This window comes from Macrobrachium nipponense, chromosome 1 (assembly GCF_015104395.2).
Source record: "Macrobrachium nipponense isolate FS-2020 chromosome 1, ASM1510439v2, whole genome shotgun sequence".
NCBI classification, from domain to species: Eukaryota; Metazoa; Arthropoda; class Malacostraca; order Decapoda; family Palaemonidae; genus Macrobrachium; species Macrobrachium nipponense.
The window spans coordinates 110,545,290-110,565,274 of NC_087200.1; the positions used below are offsets into that span (position 1 = coordinate 110,545,290).

General features: G+C 36.7%; 1 protein-coding gene across 20 annotated transcripts in view; it reads left to right on the plus strand.

Moving 5' to 3' along the window:
• Nucleotides 1-1,769: 1,769 nt before the first annotated feature.
• Nucleotides 1,770-19,985, plus strand: part of LOC135219556 (synaptotagmin 1-like) — a 175,872-nt gene continuing 157,656 nt past the window's right edge. For 7 of the 20 annotated variants that reach the window (XM_064256418.1, XM_064256417.1, XM_064256419.1 and 4 more), the window contains exon 1: nt 1,772-2,194. The gene's annotated coding sequence lies outside the window, so the exon portion shown is untranslated. Of the gene's footprint in view, nt 2,195-19,985 lie in introns of all 20 variants that reach the window. The other 13 variants (XM_064256412.1, XM_064256415.1, XM_064256423.1 and 10 more) reach the window with 5 other exon arrangements.

A 19,985-nucleotide genomic window follows, 5' to 3' on the forward strand; every position in this document is an offset into this window, starting at 1 on the left:
CAACAAGGGTGAATGAACTCCAGAATTCCATGAATAAACTGAATGGTATTTCATGACAATGAAAAATGTTAACTGACGTCATACTGCTCAGTTATTATGTGACATAGATGAATGCCGTCTCATTGAAATATGAAAAATGCCAGTGGCACTGACGTACTGAGTTATCTACGTTTCAAATGATTTATTGGTTATCTGATTCTAAGAAAATGCACTGGCGTCAAAACCAGAAAATACATAATCTCGAACAAAACACTCGAAATAAAAAAAAGCGACGATAGATTTATACTTATACAAAAATTTAATTAAACAACAGGCAACAGCAGTCATTTATCCAAAGCAAAATTATAAATAAACAAATCCTTCCCAGAATTTCGGCCATTCGATATTTCCCTCAATTACGAGATGAATGAATGAATACCGTCACATTTCTGACTTTGACGTCATGAAGTTAAAAACTCTGAAAGAAGCAGATTTGAAATATCTGAATATATTTTCTATTTTTGCTGGATTTACTGCGAAGTGATACTTTATTTGGATTCTGGAATGAAAAAAATCTTGACTGTCGGGAAAAATACTTGTAAATTGAAACTTAAACCAGAGAGAGAGAGAGAGAGAGAGAGAGAGAGAGAGAGAGAGAGAGAGAGAGAGAGAGAGAAGCGAATTGGAGAAAGCAAAAGTGAATTTAACTCAAATCGAGAGTGACAAACGGGACAAATCCTCTGGCTGGCTTCTCTCTTTTGTTTGAGATGGTTAGATTTCTGGTCTTGAACCGTCAACTTCCATAACGAGAAGGATGTCAAGGTCGCTCACACGCGCGTGCACGCGCGAGCGGCACACACACACACATACACAAATACATTCTCTTCCTTTTTATCAAAAGAAATAATAATAATAATTGAAGGAAATTTCTTTTTATCAGAAAAGTTTGGTAACAAGCGACCCCTTACGAGTGGAATGTCTTTTGGCCCCCCCCCCCCCCCCCTCTAAAAAACAAAAAAAAACAGCCAGTCAGCGTTTTTCCTTTCCTGTTCTCGAAAATTTTCAAGGTCGGCAGTGGTTGTAGGGGCAATGTGAGTTCACTTGATTTCGTCAAAGTAATATTTACGAAGTTTTGGGCTTTGGCATTATTTTTCCTAACGACCGTCCACCCGAAACAAGGAGAGAAGCTGACATCAGTGGAGAAAAAAATGAAGGTTTAGTTGGTAATTGTTAAGAGGAGAAGCGAGACCCCTATAGAAGCACCCACCACAAGCCCAGCCAGCGAGCAGAAAGCATGTACAACTTCTTGTGGGCTCCAGACAGGCGGGGATTTAAACATCGACCCTAATTATTCGAGATATATGGCAACTTTTCCCTTGCCACATATGTCATATTGATTCCACAGCGCTACGTCACCGTTAGTAGTGCCAGGAGTCCTGAGATTTTCAATAGATTGCATTTCTCTCTTTGTCAATGGACGAGGCATGATTTATAGCCTGTAGGACTCATTCTGCATAGGAGATAAAAGGCAGGAATAATAAAGTAAAGGGACGAAGAGGTCAAATATTCTGGAGGAAACAGTCCAGACGTACAAAATGTACGACTTCTGATCAGAGTGCCAAGCTGGAGTTGCGTACACGGCTCTCTGGCACCCATTCCCTGGCTCTGTATATCGATTTTGCCTACTCCCGGTGGATGGAAGCGACGCTGCCATTGGTTTAAACACGGCATTGATCATGGAGTTGTCCAATCACAGCGGGTTTTACACAGCTCGATATGTAGGCTACTGGTCTTGGAATAACCCAGCACGACCTCCTGCTGTTCCGAGCGGCAGTCAGCTAGACAAATAGGTTGCCTTGCAGTGAGCAGCATCTCTCGATTGACACCAGAGAAAAAGGAATTTCTTGGAGGCGAATAACGCTGGCCACACCCGGTTAGCAAAGCGCTAAGTGCGATTCGTCTGAGCAAATCGCTGAGTGTGTGTGCCTGTGTGTCTGTGTGTCTGTGTGGTGGTGGAGGAGGAGGAGGCCTTTTGTGAGGGGGCCAGAAGCTATTGATCCCGGCGAGTGACGCTTCTCCCCCTCCCCCCATCTTCTTCCAGTGCAGTTTGAGGCGGCTGGACACTAAGCATGGACTCGTAAGCGATCTCTCTGTCGATTGCGAACTTATTTAAACTCACGGATCACTCTTAACTCCTCTCCAAAAAGCTAAACAGGTAAGTGTTCATCCAGTGTAGGTGTCAGTGTCGAGAAGAAACCCTCTGGAAAAGGGTTTCATCTGGAAAATCATCCTGGAAAGGGAACTGTGGGACCGAGTATTTCTTAGCCCGCCAACCACACGGGTTCGGTCGACTGCTATCAGCTGTGCCTCCCAACCACCATATTGGCAGATGGCACTCGGGGAAATTGACTACAATCCAAAGGGATATTTCTGTTTCTTGAACTCAAAACAATTATTTCTAATTTTGCCAGATGCTCCCAGTGTTTAGAGTCAAGCACAGAAAACGGTATCAGAAAACAATCGCATTCGCAACCCCATAGGTATTAGGTAGTGCCATACTGCACTGGCGGCCAGCCCGTGATATTGGGACCCGAGAAGGCCTACTCCAACTCTGTTACATAACACGCAGCGATTACCTTCAGAAAGAGGTAAATAAAAATAATCCAAATATTGCCGACGTTACGACTCTTCACGTAAACATGTTATCAGGGAGAACATTCTCTTAGTTTCAACTTCTCTCCTGTGCACTAAGTAGTATGTAAATACGAGTAAAGGACAGATTTAAGCCCGAGATCAATGAAAAACAAAAAAGGTGACAAAATACAGTAGCAATAAGACTCATGACTAACGTTATCATTCATCTGCTGTCTGTCGAAAGGCTAGACTCGCTGTTCACTATTTAGATTAACTAGGCTAGAGGTCACTGATTAGCTTCTGAGCAGATTACACTAGAGAACACGTCCTTTGCTACATAAGTGTAATCTACATAACAAAATGCTCGTGGAACTTCCTGGCCATTTTATTGCGACTCACTAAACGTACTACATGACTAGGTTGCTTCTGGTTACATTTTCAATATCATTTTACAAACCATATATCAGAGAGGATTTTTTTTTTGCCAAACATAACACAGCGATATCAATGTATGATGGACAAGTGCTACGAAAACCTACACAATCGTTACCATAATCGTCATCAAAATGGCATCACAACTGTGGCCATCTTCCTCATCACCTCGTCCGTTGATAGATTAACCAGGTGGCTGAAATAATAAGACCCATTAAGCAAATGATGACCACATACCTCTATGCTCTGTAGCTAGCAACTCCCTAGGGGGGGGGAGGGGGAGGGGGATGGGGGGAGGTGCTCCCCGCGGGGGCGGTAACAAATCAATCCTATTTAGAATCTTTCACTGTATGGCGCATTCTTTTAGTTTCCCACAAACCTGCGTCTTTTCCTGCTCAAATGAGAAAGAGATGCAATTCACAGAACAGACATCTGCGATACGGAATTTTCTCTTGCTCTATTAAGTCTTCTCTTGCTGTGTTTCTTACCACTTTAAAACGGAGCATTTCCTTGTTTAATCAAGTAACTGACTTTTATGGCACATAATAATAATAATAATAATAATAATATAATAATAATAATAATAATAATAATAATAATTCAAGATAATGAGCGTCGTTTATGTCAGTACAAATGGTTCAAGTTTCTAAAGTTGTATATTACTCGCACACATTAGAAAATATATATGGAAACTGCTGAAAACTTGGTAAAATATATCTAAAAATAAATACATACATACGTATATTAATAATTGAATATTTACTTATTCAATAATAATTTTAGACACCGTTACTGGAATAATTTCGACAACTAATTTCATTAGAGTAATTTATAAAAGTTAATATTATTTAAATTTTATTACAAGTATTATGAAATTATTCAGTCACATGTTTATAAGTACCACAATACTAAGGATACACAGAAATATACCGCGTTGACTGACGTTCTCGTGATGGATGCCATAGTATATGCCAACATTCCAAACTGAATTTCATATGTGTGCCATAAATAAATATCCATAGATCTAAAAGTATTCATAATGAATATGACGGCAATGTATATTATTTCACAAACAAATACGTTTGCGTTTGTAATAATGATAATAATATGTCTAATTACTCTGGCACAGCCACAAGGTTTAGCAATACAGGAAACGGCAGCCAGTATATTTAATGATTAAGCTAAAATCTACCACAGACTTGGCGTCAGGTGTTCTATTCAAACAGGATGTAGAGATGAACTCATAAACCTGCGCTTGTTTCAGTAGTTAGCCTCCCCAGTGAATACCTCCGTTGAGTGGCTTTCGGAAGTGTATTAGAGATCAGCCAAATAAGTGAATAGTGACAGAAGGATGACAAATGACAAATGAAAAGTGTCGCTCCACAATTGCAAGATGGGCTTGCGCGATGCTCCCATGCGCGAAGTAGCCAAGCGTTATTTTCACAGCTCCAGACTTTCATTGGTATTGGAGGTAATGCTTTGATGTTGTGTTGTAATCAGTAAACAATGAGGTTTCAGCAAAGGTCGGTAAATTGTCAACAACGTTTCAATAACGCGTTGCAAATCCCGTTGTTTATTGCTTTTCCAGATCAGTGAGGCGAATACTTCCCGGCTTGCTGATGTTACACTATGCTCACAGCAGTTAACAACTATTAAAACAAAACAAACGCTTGTATATAGTACATGAAAACGTCAACATTTGCATCTGCGTATATATGAACATATGCACATGCAGGCATTGACATGTTTACATGATTGTATGTGGTGGTGGGACTAAGCAGTGCTCTGAATTGTCAATTCTTGCAGGAAAAAGAAAGAGTTGGTATTTATGTCCATTTTCTAATTCTCATTCGTAATCACCCCTTTTCTCTTTCCTTATACTCGTTCGAGCATATATGTGCAATAATTTAGTCATTTGTTTTATTCTTGCAGTTAGCAAATTGATAATAACCTCTTGTGACTTCAGTAACTGTCTGAGGTCTTATGATCAGTTCACAATTGAGTGCTGTGCTTTTTTTCGAAGATCATGGCCACTGAACCATAACCTGACGTAGAAGAAAAACAATGTCGCAGAACGAGAAGTTACTGATAGAAATGAACGAGTAAATCAGTGAGCTAATGACTAAAATACAACTGCTTGGCGACACGAGTATGCCCAAGTGCAATACAAAAAGACGGAAAAGACAGGAAATTTACAATTGAACGGCAGAATATTACCGCAAGTCCTCAAAAGCAAGCAGTAAATCAGCAACCCAGGAACACACGAACACTAGAAGCAAAGACGTTTGTTTGTATACTCTGTTCTAATTAATTCTGAAAAAAAAAACAGAGAAAAGAATAGAGATATAAACACATGAAACACCAGCCGCAAAATCTCCTTGGGGAGACCTAAACTACATCGTGTTCTCTGAAAGCAGAATTTTTGCAAATGGGGAAAAAAGCAGCGGACTGTGGGAAGGGAAGAGGGAAGAGGGTGTGACCAGTGAAAGAGGCGACGGATAATTTGCTGCTTGGAAGGTATGAATGGCTTCCGATCCGATCTTTTTTTATGACTTCTTTTTCGCCATTTTGGAATTTGGCTCTGCATACGTGTTCAAATTAATCTGAAAACGCCGAGGAAATGGTTTATGGTTGCGCTCCTTTGTGTGTGCGTGTGGCTCTCTTATTTACTTTATTTGTGTCATATATATACTACACATACCTATATATATATATATATATATATATATATATATATATATAATATATATATATATATAAATACATATACATTTACATATTCATGTCTGTGAGTGAAAGAATATATCGCTATGGCAAAAATCCCAGACAAAAATTGCGTCTTTATAATGATTTTGTCACATTGTTTACTGATCATTTTTAAAGGACGAATCAGTATTAAGAGTACCGAAATAATAACAATAATAGTATAATCGACGGTACAACCAATGTAGCACAAACTGAAATGACTCTGGAACAACCCCGCTACGCTTAATCTAGGTACATTACCCCTAATGATCACAACCGCAAATTTAATCATTACGGCGGTAATGACTAATTCTGGACCCAACTTCAACGATGCAAGCCCCATTAACTACACTGGCTACTTACCACCGAACTCTGGCTCAGTAAACTGACAGACAAACATTATTACTCAATTCTGAAATTGATTTAGGTCATTTTTCCCAGAATGTTTATCCCTTACAGATCGATTAACTGAAACCATGTTATCTTTATAAATCACGCATGAATCGTCATATCTTCAATGTCAGCATAACATAATGACATCATATGGGACGTAAATATCTTCACCAAATGCCTGATGAAAAACATCTTGTGATGTCATAGTTGAATGTCAATATACTTCATATATCTGACGTCATATCGTAAATTAATGTGATCCCGTCGCTTATACTTCAGTTTATGGGACTGTTGTACTTAGCTTTTGCAACATCAAAAAGGGCTCGGTTATTAATATGTGATCATTCAAATAATTCAGTTGTAATTAACAGTGTAGCACTGCAACCTCACCCGTACCATCTAGGCCAACATATCACCGTCATCACAAAATTCAGAGTCATTCGAATTGTCACGTATTTCATAACTCAAGTCGTTTTTAGATACCAAAAACGTTACTTTCCGTCTCTACTAAATTTCGAGATTTTAACTGCAATTCCATATTATTACATGATGGGACTAAAAACAACAAGTTTTACACAAACACACATACTAACATGCACAACCATACATAACAATATATATATATATATATATATATATATATATATTATATATATATATATATATATATATATATATTTAAATATATATAAATATATATATATATATATATATATATATATATATATATGAATATACGTATATACATTATTTACACACACACACACACACACACACACACACACACACACACACACATATATATATATATATATATATATATATATATATATATATATATATATATATATATATATATATATGTGTGTGTGTGTGTGTGTGTGTGTGTGTGAATGAGTGGTACGGCTTCGGCTCATGTTTTCTAGGTGCGTGGATTGCAAACAGACTACCATCCATCAGTCCACCCACCTACATATGGCTATCAATATTTGCCGGGGTCAAGAAAATAACATCTTGGTAGTTACGTGTTATATATATATATATATATATATATATATATATATATATAATATATATATATATATATTTCCATAAACATATTTTCAATACTTGCAAGGCGTGCCTCAGGAGAGAAATGAGTCACCAGTCACAGTCACATTCACACTTTAACTGTTGAATCGTGTATGACCCCATGTTCGTGTTCTTCCGCATCAATAGCTCCTACGTTTACCTATACAGAAGGACTTTCAGTACTGCAACAAACTTACTAATCTCCTATAAATACACACATTATAATACACACACACACAATATATATATAATATATAGTATATATACATATTATATATAGTACATATATATATATACATATATATACATATACAACATATATACATACATACAAACATATATATATATATATATATATATATATATATATATATATATAGTATATAATATATATTGTATGGATATATATCATGCTTTCATATCTTTACAGATACAATACGACTGAAGTATTTTATTCCGAAAAAAGATAGCTAATCACTTACCTTTCTTAAAAATATATACTCATAAGGAATAAACACATTCTAGAAAAATGGGAGAATGTAAATTACGCATAATTGAAAATAACACGCCTCATTTTGAGGAGAGAGAGAGAGAGAGAGAGAGAGAGAGAGAGAGAGAAGAGAGAGAAGAGAGAGACTGAGCATCTTCATATCGTTGGCCAAATCAAAATGATCATATTAGCTGGTTCGATTCTCAATTAGTCCATCAAACAAGCTTCCTAAAAATGTTACACTTGGATTTCGTTTAAATGTATCCTTGACACAATCTCAATATCAAATGTTATCCTCGTGAGAAATTTAACAACAAATGGGGCAAAAATCACAGTATGCTACATCTCGTGTAGATATAACCGACTTTTAACAATACAAAAGGATACTTCTGCATGAGCTAAGTTTTCATCTTTCGTGATTTAAATTAAATTTATGTATGTATATATATATATATATATATATATATATATATATATATATATATATATATAATAAATCACAATAACGTGATTGGAATATTTTGAAGTAATAAAAGTCCACACTTATGTAAGATGTGTATCAAAAATTCTTAAAAGACGGGAGCTTTCCTCTACTTGATCAGTAGACCTCATCAGCCGTACTGATTTTTTTTAAAACACAGTTTTACATAAGTGTGGACTTTTATTACTTCATATATATATATACACACACACACACACACACACACACACACATATATATATATATATATATATATATATATATATATATATATATATATATATATATATATATATATATATTTACAACTAGATTCTACGTATACAGCACTCGTTAAATGATAATGATAGCTTCCACATTGTTCGTAGGCCTTCACAATCTTTTGTAAAACGCCCATAAACATTGGACGGTCATACTGCTCATGCAAATGACGTCTTTTTCAAAGAACGAGAAATATAAGAGAAAAGAGAACTGTATTCTACACATGTCTATTTCTAAATTGCAGTAGGACATGACTGATAAGCGTAAACTATGCTGTCGGTGGTAAAATTTAAAACTGGTGGTATTTTTGTTACAATAAAAAAACAAATAAAAATGGTCCAGGTATTTGACATTTCACACTTGGACATATATTATGTAAACACGAAAACAAGATATTTCATATAAGAATTTCAAAAAACCTTCTGACCATGGGGTAGGTACAATAACAGCCTGTGCAAGTACATACTACTTTAGCTGCCAAGTTCGTTATTGACAGCCAGTTGAGGTTTGAGTAGCTCAGCCTTCGTTAGGGAAGGACTTGTTGGGTTAGCTGCCTTTTTTCTCCTAAACCCTAAAACAATTGGTTGTAACAATCACTACTTCACAATTTCAATACAAATACAGCAAAATTTTACTAAACGGAATTTCTATATCAAAGAAGAAAAAATATAACTAGCTCTCTAGAGACCTCTGATCGTGGGAATAATGGAGTTGGGTTCATCACCTACGCTAATTCAATAACAAAAGAAACCACTAGAAGTGTGCACACTAAAATCCATCCCAGACGTTTCAATTACTCTGTTTTCTATGATTCCCCCTAACTGATACTTTGCGCTGTGCAGTGATAGTCGCATACCGAAGACACATCTTCCTCTACGAAACAATTCGGCTACAGCACTTACTCTTGACAGGCCTTTTCAAGAACGTAAACAATATATCTCCTTTTACCGCATACACGTCCGCGTATTTATCTCTGAAAAACGAGCAAACAAATCATTCACGCTTGCTGCACACACACACACACAGCTAAGTGTACGCATTCCCCTTGGAATTCCATACACGGCTTTCATGCTTCCAGAACATTCACAAATGTCCATTTACCCAACCATCCGTGATTGTTACACACATGCACACAAACGCTACTTGTTACTGGGGTGGCTTCCCTCAATGCTTTCGGCTTGATCAATAGAGAGAGAGAGAGAGAGAGAGAGAGAGAGAGAGAGAGAGAGAGAGAGAGAGAGTAGGGGGGTGGGGTATGTCGTTAGCCACGTCCACCAGAACTCTTGGTCTTCATGTGGTCTGACTTCTGGTTAACCGTCATAAAGCTTTTGGTTATTTTCCTCTAGGAATGCTGATGATGAATCCTTATTCTCTCAAGTCTTCGGCAGACTTGAGAGGTCTTACTTTGAGTTGATCTTCGACGGTCTGTATTTTGATCCGCAACTTGATTGCTGTTCATGCTATCTGCCTTTTGCACGATCTTTCCGTGGCGGAGCTGCCGAAGGATCTTCATGAGGGGCTCAATATTCTCTTGTTCGCATGTAAGCTGATTTTCTGTTGATTGCCTCGTGACGAATTTTCACGTGGTCTGCCCTTTCTTAAATGACATGCATAGGGTGACCTACGTGGTTTTCCTGAGATTGCTTCTTGCCTAAATGAGGATTTTCCTCTCGATCAAAAGTCAAAATTCTGATGTTTGCTATGTATCCTGTCTCCTGGTCGTTTTCCTTGTGGTATGATTCTTAGGCAGCGCAGTCATCAATTATTTGTCCCTTGAATTACATTCGTCTTATAGTAGGTCTTTTAGTTGGTAATACAGACGCCTAATTAGCTGGCGTTCGGTTCATTGTGTTTGATTTTCGGTCAGCCGTTATACGACATTCGAACCATTTTCTTTATGAAACTTATTATTTATGTTGTATTTAGCGTTTAATTAGTTTTCTTTATATTGCTGAATGGATCGACGCACACTTTCAACTAAGGCTGATCGTCAAGCGCCGCCTTCAGAATTTCAGGTGGTAAATCTTTCTGACAACTTAGTCTGTGATCTGTCAAGCACTGATCTCTCTCTCTCTCTCTCTCTCTCTCTTCTCTCTCCCCTCAGTGTATATAGATACATATATATATATTATATTAGATTATATATATATATTATATATATATATATATATATATATAGTAGATAATTATATATATATATATATATATATATATATAATAATATAGAAATATTATAAATAATATTTATATATATATATATATATATATATAAATAGTATATAATAATATATAGAAATATATATATATATAATTAATATATATATATATATATATTATATATATATAGAGAGAGAGAGAGAGAGAGAGAGAGAGAGAGAGAGAGAGAGAGCGATCCTTTCGAGTATACGGTATCCTCTACAGATGCTTATTCTAAGCTCATACTTCTGAGAAGTGCTGTCACTTAAGAAATCAAACCAGACATGGAAATATCATTCGAACTGGTAAATGTGATATACGCTGTGTTCTGTGGAAGGGCAATTGAAAGCACTCATACAACTCTTATCTAGCGAATAATTGGAAGAGGAAGAGGGAATGAGAAAGTGTGAACTAAACTTGCAAGGAAAAGATGGGTAACATCAATTACAGACGATTGCATGGACATAAAAAGTTAGGATTCCTTTAAAGGAACAGAATCATAAAATAAGCATTTACTAAAATATTCTGCTAAACTATATACAGTGGAAAAAATGTTCAGGGAATAAGGCAGTTATAACATTTTTGAGAACGGGAGAAATATTACAAGAAAATTATTATAAAAATGATACATATGCAAATAATACACGTTATGTGGCAAAAGTTGAATCTTACCAGATCTGTGGAGTATAATATTTATTTAGGAGTCCGTAATAATGGCTAACAGACTACAATACATACATTGTAATCTGTAAGCCATTAATAAGGGCTTCTAAATAACTATTATATTCCATAGATCTGGTAAAATTCAACTTTCGTCGTATAACATGTATTATTTTTCATATGTTTTCCAGAATGTCATTACTACGTATATATATATATATATATATATATATATATATATATATATATATATATATATATATATATATATTATGTGTGTGTGTGTTCGTGTTCGCGCGCGTGTGTTGCTACAGGGTTCGCTTGCCCTTCATAACATCAAAAGCCCAATCACGAACGGAAGAGCTTAAAAGGAACCGAGTACCCTTTCTTCGTTTTCGTTATGTTTCATCGTAGTATTACACCATTATTGCATTAAGACCAAATCCTTAAATTTGTGCAGTAGAGATGAAGAGATGGGAAAACAGGCTCTGATGCTACCAGGATATTGGGTAATATGCAACATATGATTTCATATCCATTAGGTAAATTTGCTTGCTAGCATATCAAGAATGACAAACATTACTCTTGTTGTTAATATTCTTATGGCCGATATTGCCGTTTTTCCTCATGAGTGCATCTTTCTATCTACGTAGACATTATATTTATATAAAACAGTAAACCATTAACAATGATACCAACTGGTATTGCTTTCGACTACAATGATGGAGATCTTCATCTTAAAGATGAAATTGGAACACATTCACAACAACATTACACGCTTACAAATAAGGCAAGAAGCCATATTTGTAAGCAATTGAAACAAAGAAACACCACAGTAGAATTACATTGAATTTGAGAGGAATAGCAGTCCATTTCTGATGACGACTGGCATAATTATCTAATATAGTTGTTCATATGATTTTAAGTAGACCAGACTCCTAGTTACTTGGGGAAAACTGATTGTCCGTTTCTTAATTACGGTACAACCTACTTATGTGCTGCTTGCATAATGGAATAATCTATTAATGTTTTACTAAACCAGAAAAACCTCCCAGGATCTTGTTTAGTGTAAAATCTACTGTGGGGAGAAGGAAAACCCATAAGTTGATAGTAACAGAAAATTATAGACAGAGAACCCAAGAATTATTTAACATAAACGTGATCAAGGGAAGCAATACCCATTAAATGAAAGCAATTCAGATCTTTAATTTAAGAGGTCAAAGAAAAAATAACGGTTACTACAGTTAAAACCAACACAAATATTGAAGAAACTTTATTCTTAACAGTACTCCAATTAAAGACTGCAACGAGCACAAGTTCCACATGACAGCTGAAAACCAGGAGGAGGAGGTGGAGGAGGAGGAGGAGGAGGAGGAGGAGGAGGAAAGAGAGAGGGAGAGGTCTTTCTAGTATCAAAGAGATTAGGTTTAGCACTGGAGTACTTTCCTCAAAGACGGTCACAGGGAAGGGAATCTGAATTCCGGGAGCGCCCTATACCAGGATTCTATTCCAGTTGGGATTTCTGTGGTGAGCCTTACTCACAATAGCTTAAAAAGAAGAGTTCATTTTACAGCTTCCTCGATGGCTAGGCCTTACTGTCTCAGCTCTCTTTCTATTTGTCTCATTTTCCTTATGCCTATAGGCCTAGGATAGAAAAGCTAATCACGATGCCCGTTCCATTGGCCTTCGCTTAAACAATATGAAGGGTATCCGTCGCCAGGGAGACGCAATTCGATATTAACATACCTCACCCGCCTATGCGCTACCCTCCTCCCACCTTCCCGCTTTCATACTCCTGAAGGCAAAAGTTCTGAAATGAACCCAATGACAATAAGACGTGACGACTTTTCACGATAAGGTCAAACTCTCTTGACCTTTAATAATTGAGGGCCTCTGACCTTCAACGAACGGGTAAGTGCCACAAAAATTCTGATAACTTCGCGGAAAAAGTAAATATCTGATCATTAATGCTCCAATTTTGAGAGAGAGGAGAGAGAGAGAGAGAGAGGAGAGAGAGAGAGAGAGAGAGAATGGACAAATATTCAAACTGGTTCTCCATAACCCGAGATGGAAAATTTGGCGTAATTCTTCGGTACACTTTGTCATGTTCTCACCTCCTCGGGCTGAAAAATGTTATTGTTTCGATGTAAGGGGCCTGATCTCATCATGTCATGATGAGAATTCTTGTTTCAGTTTATTTGGCATGTTCCCTTCGCTTCAGGAAGAGAACTCTCTCTCATATCGAGAAGCACGTTCCCGCACTTAAGTTGAGAACTTGGCCAGGGTGCAAGGGGAAAAAGTCCTTCATCAGTCCCAGATGAGAATGTTCGTCCTATTCAGGAGGCAGGTTTCTCTTTACTTCCAGTTTAAGAAACATATTCATCATCACCCCAAGATGGAGCCTCATCAAACTGGCTCGAGGAGTAAGTGTCTCCCACTACTCAGAGATCAGAAACCATGCCTTCACTTTGGGGGAAGAAAAAAGGTTATTTCCCCATTCGGCACAGTCTTTTCATCAATTCCGAAAGCAAATATACACTTTTTACAATAATCCGGGATGGTTTTTCATCTCTCTCTGATAAATGTTTTCGGAATTTACAGGGATAACGTTCCCGTTATTTTATGAAGAAAGTCTTGTATATCAATATTTCTTGTGGTATGTTTTTTTCACCAAGCACCGTTTGAACGACTTACTAGTCCTTAGCGAAAATATATAAACATCGTAGTGTGTAAAAATCCTCTTGTGCTACCTGGTGTCTAAACGAGACAAGAAGATATATTTTGAAGACAGCAAATAATAAAAAATTGTAAAAAAACATGATACAAAAGTCTTCCTTCCTTCACGCCAGAACCGGAAGGCATTGATTGATTACACGGCATCTCCATTAGAAAAACAACTGGTCACCGCGGTCGGTTCTTCGCTGATAAGAGGAAATGAAGGTAATACGAGCCAAGATATTTTCCTTTATTTCTTTCCCTCCTTGTCTCTAACCTTTCTTTACCATACTGTTCTCCCTTAAAGAGGACTTGCAGAAGCCGTTTTCATGATGCTTGATAATAAAATTTAAAGGCGGGATTTGTAATCATCGTGACATTGACTCCTCTGATTCTTTTACATAGTAATGCTAATGAATAAATGAGACGACTATGTACTGATTTCACCCAAATCGTGAACTTGATTGAGCATTTAAGATGCTTGATAAGGATTATTATTTGACCCAGCAAAAAACCACATATTCCCTTTAAATCCGAAGACACATCATCTGGCCAATTAACGAGAGAGAGAGAGAGAGAGAGAGAGAGAGAGAGAGGAGAAACAAATAAACAAAACCGAGTATTTGCACCGTTTAAAAACCACTCAAGCGATGACCTTTGAAGTCCGTTTAGGTGAAATTCGAAGAGCAGACAACCCCTTTGATGTGCCGCTGTGAATGAAATGCCTTCTAATCGCAACGTGAGAAGGCGTCGAGGAAGGATATGGGAGGTGAAAGAGGATTAAGGAAAGATCCTTTCTATTGACTCCCCGCTGAAGGAAGTCCGGCTGCTATCATAGCCCAAGCAGCGTTATGCTCGTTGAGTGGGACTGACGAGACAGTTTGGCGTCATGCTCGCTCAAGGGTGTATTCACTCAAGACCCGCATGCCGAATGTTTGCTCGCTCAAGGGCCCCATCTTAATAACCTCTTTGGCAATGCTCGGTAAGCGGCCTCCTGCAATGGTACAAACGCGCCTCCACCACACAAAAGTTGACTGGCCTGAGATGGCCCTAAAGGAGATGCTGCCTCGCGCTCTCCCGCCGTGACCGATGACTGCCAGATGTCTGTCTGTCTGTCTGTCTGTCTGTCTGTCTGCCATGTGTCACGCTGTATTAAAGACATCGCACCACTCTAATGGAGGACTCTTTAAAGGAACGTGGCAATTTATGAAAACAGAACGCTGATATCATCTTGTTTCCTGTTAGGAAACAGATGAATTTGCTGGAATACGGAACCCATAAAACCAACCCATTTAACTCGGGGGTAAAGGGAATTGCAGAACAAAGTTGCTCTTGAAATGACTGGTCGCTTTCAGAATTTTGAATGGAGGAGCATTATTTCCTGAAAAATCAAAGGATTTCAATAAACTTCTTTGCTTTCTAGTACTTTCACCGGCAAATCACACAATGAAAAGGAAATACTCAAGACATATTAGACAATTAATTTTATTTGGTTGTAAACTAACATTAATATATTCAAACAAATATTTGTCCCGTCGTAACACTTTTAATGAACGATACAAATTTTTCAGTTTTGATAACAGTTTTTCCATTCAGTAAATAATTCTAAAACGTTTAGATTTATTCCTGTCATACATTTAAAATCTATTCTTTCTTTTACAATTAGAAAATTAGAAAGAATGGCACATGATATCCAAAGACCTCTACATAAAAATAAATAAAAGCAAGATAAAGGAAATGAAAAAAATGGAAAAAAAGATTGGCATCAATTATGCAGTTATAATGTTTTCTTGAGAAGGCCGTCGGGACTGGTCAATGAATGTCCTTCTCCAGATCAAACAACAATTCACGAACACGAAAAAGGTGGCAATGAAAAAGAGGTGTGGCCCAACCGTCGAGAGCATGGCTGACGTACCTCTATTAATAAGAATGAATTAAATAAATATATATATACATATAAATACATATATATGCACATATAAATTTGTATTGGAAACATAATTTAGCCATCAACTTCATTAGGTGGTAGGCCACACCAAGAGACAACCAATATCTTTCGGATGTTAATCCCCATTACATAAAATATGAAGGCAAAATGTATATCAAATTGAACATACCGCAAAGAGAAATAGAAACAAGAGTCACCAATTATTAGCTACAGATTAGAAGAGTCACAAAGTACGTATGATCATCGTCAAATAACAAGAAGCTTCGCTCAAAGTGACTTCAAATCCTACAAACCTTACGAGTAAGAACAGCGGATACTTTCGTGCAGATGAGCTCTTTGGAGGTTAAATGGGCAGTGAGGGAGGCCTCTGTCGTTTATCTGAAGCGTCTCGAGGGAGAACGCTTCCTGATGAAAAGCACCTTTGTATACATTCGTGTATAATATAAATAATGGAATTACATTTTTTATAATGAATATTAAACATAATTTCATTCACAAAACAAACAAGTAAACAGGTAAACACACACACACACACACACACACACACACACACACACACACACACATATATATATATATATATATATATATATATATAGTATATATATATATATATATATACATACACAGTGATAGGTTTTTCGCTTGCAAAGTCCGTTTTACTCACGGCTTACCGCTCTTCAGTCTATCCAGCTGTAAATGGGTGGCAGTACCTGCTGGATCTAGGCAAAGGGAATGGGGCTAGCAGCCTCTTCCTGAAATATTACTGAGAAGGCAGTACTGCCATTCTGGAGCACAGATCTCCAATGAGAAAAACCGAGTACAGAAAAAAATTAGATTTATTCTTCTCCGTAAAAATTGCCACAAACTTTGCTCTTTTACCTTATAACTACCGTGAACTTTGACCTGTTGCTTCCTTTGAAAATTTCATTTCTGACCTCTCAGTACGACCCCGTTCTTTCTGGCTTTCATGAAACAGAAGCCTTTGCCCGAAGTGTCAGCATCTCATGCATTGGAAAATGCAACTTAACTATTTGTAGAAAGAGTGCTATATTTCCAATTGTCCTCTAATTCTAATAGAGTATTTTGAATCTGATATTTCATACACACTTTCTTTAACACATTTTAAATTAGGTTTTCAAGATTCACACGAGATGGTCTTGATGTTCTATGTTTGCTGGCTATCTGCCACAAAACAGCAACACTACACCACAAGGCAAATAAAAACATCGTACTTCCCTTTATACCATCTTTTACATATTGCAAATATCTCCTACAGGCTAAGTCCAGAAACTGTCCGTAGAGTTATGATTAAGTATGAACCAGAAAATGAAACATATTTTGCCTTAACCTGAGGGGTTTCCAATGCTTTATGAGTTCCTAACAGGTATGGTTGCCTCAAGGTGCTCTACTTACAGCGAGTAAAGTGCCGATGGAGTTCACTAATCAATTCTTATGTACGGAATCACGCACACATACGGCTGAATAAATATCAATAAGAAAGTAAAATAAATATAGTATATCTATACCGAAATAACAAAAGGAAGGGCGCGGTCTTGGAAAAAATAAAACTTCCCTGTGAAATCTTCTTGACAGACATTTTTTACTCAATGTTATCATGGAGGCCAAGTTGATTTTGAGACTCTTCACAACCATACAAAAGCAACGTTAGAATGTCACAGATGTTAGTTTCGCTGGACAAGAGGAAGTAATCACGAGAAAACTGTTTTTGTATAACTACCCATACTGGGAGTGTTTACGAACGTGAACACATCTTGAGGTTGAATTACTCCACGAAGAAAGAGTAGACAGGAAACTCTGATTGGCAACGCGGAGGCGTTTGCTCTGAGCTCACAACACAAGTTCTGCCATCAATTCTGGTGGCCATCACTATATATAAGAAGAAAAAAAAAAAACAGATAAACAGAAACCAAACCAATGAAATTTACACAAGAATTCTTTTGCCCACAATATTTCGCATCCTGTATCAGAACCAGGTTGAATCAGTTTTCCTGAATTCTTGCCAACGTCTTCGACCAGGGAAGGCCTACGCGGGTTCCCCTTCTTTCTTTCCACCCAGAACAGTCAAAGACAAAACATACGTTTCTACCTCGATCTTGTCACGAATGTCACTAACATTTTTAATCACAAACACAACTAAATGAAGTTTCACCTCATCCAAACGTTCAAGTCCGTAGCACAGAGAACCTTAAGAGGTACGGATAGTAAATAATGCAGAACTCCAGCCGAAGAACGAGACAGATCGATGAATTATTATTGGTCACCTGAAAGGCCGGTCGAACTGGACTCCCTTGTATGAATGAAAGTCTCGCCGGCTAAAGAAACTGATTGAGGAAAGGCATTCCTTTAACGACACTGCCAACTGCAAACTTTATCTAGTAATATTATGGTATAATACATACATGAGTCTACGTATGTTTGCTTATAGGTATATTTAATAATTCATGTTAGAGTGTCAAATGTTACCTAGTTGTTTTCTCTCCTAATGAGACGTGATCATTGCCTAAATTCCTTAAGGATGGCAAACTTCTCTCTCTCTCTCTCTCTCTCTCTCTCTAAAATATATATATATATATGTATATATATATATATATATATATATATATATATATATTATATATATATATATAATATATATCATATATATATATATATATATATATATATATATATATATATATTACTGACAACATTTGCATACGCAAATGCGAATAAATGTCAGCAAAGGGCAATGCTTTCGGCTCTTCCTATCGACCGTCGACATTCTGCGGAAGCATTCGACCTAAACCTAGTTCTCTTCAAGGAATCTCTTTTTGTCTGTTAGATATCTTTGACAAAATTATATGTGTGTGTGTGTATATATATATATATATATATATATATATATATATATATATATATATACATATATTATATATATATATATATATATATATATATATATATATATATATATATTTATATTTAATTTATAAGTATAGATTATATATAAATATATAGCCTATATACACATGCGTTCTTGTATGTGTATTTCTGTGTACTTGTCGGCGAGCGTGCACGAATGAAAAGAATTAAGAATGTAATTACTTCTGAGAAGCCCATTTCATCTAACAAATTCTCGTAACTGATTCAAACCTATCCCGGTTTCCAAATAGCAGGATGAATAAATACTCCAAGTGATGAAAGGAATGCCAAAATAATACATATACCGATGCACTGAGCAATTCAAGGACAAATGAAACTGAAATTTAACAGAAGGCAGCAAAGCAGGGACTGACAGAGGCACGATAAGCGATAGTTCTCGTCACGACATCACATGAGTATAGCGACCAAGATGTCACGTGACCGACCTCCCCAGCCCGACGGCCGGCCGTCGCATAATCTGGTACTGCGGGAATTGACTTTGTCATCGCCTGATGTTTCGTGCTCTCTGGAAATTTCCTCTCAAGAAACGATATTTCTGTTCAGAGTTCCCGCGCTTACTGTATACTAGTTCAGTTATAATGATTTTTTTTATTATACGCACATGTAAGTACTAATATTAATTAGCAGCGTTTATATTTTAAGTAAATGCACTTAGTATTTCATTTCCCAATAAAACATAGAAAATGGCTAAATACAAAAAATTACGTAATATATGATTCAGTGTACAAGACGTTTTCATTACACTTTTAATCAAATGACATTTCACCACTTTCAAATTCAAAATCCAGATATACACTCTTGAGAGAAAGAGAGAGAGAGAGAGAGAGAGAGAGAGAGAGAGAGAGAGAGAGAGAGAGAGAGAGAGAGAGAATATTTATGTTATCTAAAGAGTTTTTGCGATAAATCTGAGCAGAAATAGACATCACGGCAAGTCACTTCAAACTTCAAGCATCACCCAGATGTTGCTTATATTTTTATTATTCCCTTAAGGTCAACCATGAATACCATTCAGTCAGATATTGCTATCTTTATTT